The sequence below is a fragment of the Petaurus breviceps genome, unplaced genomic scaffold, assembly GCF_028583685.1.
Source record: "Petaurus breviceps papuanus isolate PSGF00001 unplaced genomic scaffold, PetGlider_PUasm1.0 229, whole genome shotgun sequence".
Classification (NCBI taxonomy): domain Eukaryota; kingdom Metazoa; phylum Chordata; class Mammalia; order Diprotodontia; family Petauridae; genus Petaurus; species Petaurus breviceps.
This window is the reverse complement of record NW_027185903.1, coordinates 16,307,531-16,310,201: the sequence shown is the minus strand read 5'-3', so window position 1 is coordinate 16,310,201 and position 2,671 is coordinate 16,307,531.

The following is a 2,671-nucleotide window of genomic DNA, read 5'->3' as shown; positions in this document are numbered from 1 at the left end:
GTGCGGATAATAAACAGGATAACCAATAGAGATAACCCAAGGAGGTAAATTGGCCACATAAATATCACTGAGACTTGGTGAGCTGTTATTCATGGCTGGAATAATGCTCTTGAAGGATATATTTTATTCTAAAGGGTAAATAGTTAAAAGGGGGGGTGTATATTAATGACATATATTAACATGAGGGAATTCAGAAATTAGAAGAGAAAAGCATGATAGAGGATATCTGGGTGAAGATTAATATAGACAGAAATATTAGCAATGGTGTAATGGGAGTATACTATACTCCCATAGTATGGTATATACTGAACTGGACAGGAGGCAATTGACAAGGAGTTTGGGTGACAGGTCATGAGTCTGGCATGAAGGCATGATTCAGTCTTTCTGAGGGATTTCAGCTATATGCAATTTAAAAACAACAACTTTTTTTTAAAGAGATTCTCAGGTTGTTGTGTCACATTTAGTCATGTACTAATTTTTGACCTCCATTCCACCTCCAGTTATCTTCTCCATTTTAGAATGAGGAAACTGCGGCATATAGAGTTTAAATGACTTGCCTAGGGTCACACAGATAGCAAGTATCTGAGGCAGAATTCAAACTCGGATCTTCCTGAGTCTTAAATTCTATCCACTGGGTAACCAACTGCCTGGTGGAAGAACATTCACAGATGGAGGAATCAGGGAAGGCTTCCCAAAAAAAGGTGGCACTTGAAAGAAGAGCCTTGAAGGAAGTTAAGAGATTTAATGAGTCAGAGGTGAAAGTGACAGTATTCTAGGAATAGTGGTTAGCTTGTGCAAGACACAGAGAATGGAATTGGAACAATATGTTTAAAGAATAGCCAGCTGGGACAGCTAGGTGGCTAAGTGGTTCGAGCACTGGCCTTGGAGTCATGAGGACCTGAATTCAAATCTGGCCTCAGACGCTTACTAGTTGTGTGATCCTGGGCAAGTCACTTAACCCTGATTGAAAAGAATATCCAATAGACCATTTGGGGAGGAATGCAAAGTTTATGAAAGGGAGTTACATGAAATAATTCTAGAAATATGGACTGGAGTCAGATTGTGGTTGCCTTTAAGTTGTAGGCTAAAAAGTTTACATTTTATCGCTGTTATTGTTGGTAGGGACAATGAGGAGTCACTGAAGATGTTGGAAGAAAGGGATGGTGTGCCCAATCAGTGCTTTGGAAATATTAATTTAGCAATTATATGGAGGCTGTACTCGAGAGGGGACATACTAGCAGCAAAGAGACCTATTAGGAGCCTATTGTAACAATTCTAGGTGAGAAGGGTCTGAGCTGGTCCCCAGGTTGTGTGGGTGGAGAAAATGGGTACAGATGTTGTAGAGGTAAACAACTAGACAACTAGACTTAGTGATTGATTAGATATGAAAGTGAGGGAGAAGGACTTGTTGAGGATGACTTGGGGGGAGGTTGGGACCTGGGTGACTGGAAGAATGATGATGTCCTTTACAAAAAAGGGAACATTGGGAAGAGGGAAGAGATTTAGCAGGAAAGACAATCAGTTGATTCTGTTTCTGACCCATTGAGCTAAGATGCTGATAGGATACCCAGGTAGGGATATAGGACAGGCAGTGGACAATGTACAGTTGGAATTCAGAAGAGAGATTGGGGGAAGACAATTAGATTTTAGTCATATGCATAAAGATCATTGAAATCATGGATCTGGATGAGATTAAGAAAGAAAAGTATGGAGAGATAAGAGGGCCCAGGGTGGACAGAACCTTAGGGGAAACCCACATTGTGGGTTCAGGATTCACAACGAGATTGTAAATATCTAGTGCCTAGCTCACTATCTTGGACACAATATTTAATTAATATTGTTGACTTAGCCCCACATATGTATCCAGAAGTCCCCAGGAAGGATCTGTGGGTCTCTAAAAAATTGTGGCAGCTTACATATAGAAGATGATGCCACATAAATTCCTTGGGCGGGGACAACCTTGTTTTTGTCTTTGATCTTCAGTGTCTAGAACAGAGACTGGTTCATAGTAATACTGAATAATTGCTTATTAAAAGAATGAATGAACTATACTATTAGTAAGACTTGCATCTAGGGCCCTTTTTCCTCAAGCGATCTGTCTCATCTGGTGAGCCAGTGAAAAATGTCATGAATTTGTAAAGCAAATGGAAAAAGTTAGGAGTGAAATCCATAGTCAGGAAAAAGTGCACAGCTAAATGGTCCATATTAAGATTAAGCCTGTAGCCTTGACCTCTTTAGCCGTATGCTGTAACCAATTAAGCTAAGCATCTGTGTGAAAAGCTAACTGGAAGTGATCTAAGTGCCCAAGTTTCTGTTGGAGAGTACCACCAAAGGACACTTTTAGGATGTTTCAGAGAAGATGTAAAAAAAAGTTTTTGTTACTTTTGTCCATTTGTGCTAACGTGTAGTTATCTGGTCATATAGGCAGCAGCATCTGGTTTTGAGTGCTCAGCAAGAAATTTAAGATATGGAGAGATGAAACAAGTTTGAGGGTTGTAGTATGGTACTTTATATTTAGAAGCAATCCTTTCTTCCCTTTCAATCCCCCCACCCTCAATGCATGCTCACAAAGACATATGGTATTTCAACTTCATTATGGGCATAAAAATGATTTTTATGAACTAACCCAGAAGCCTAACTACCATTTGTAACACTGTTCCTATAATAAACT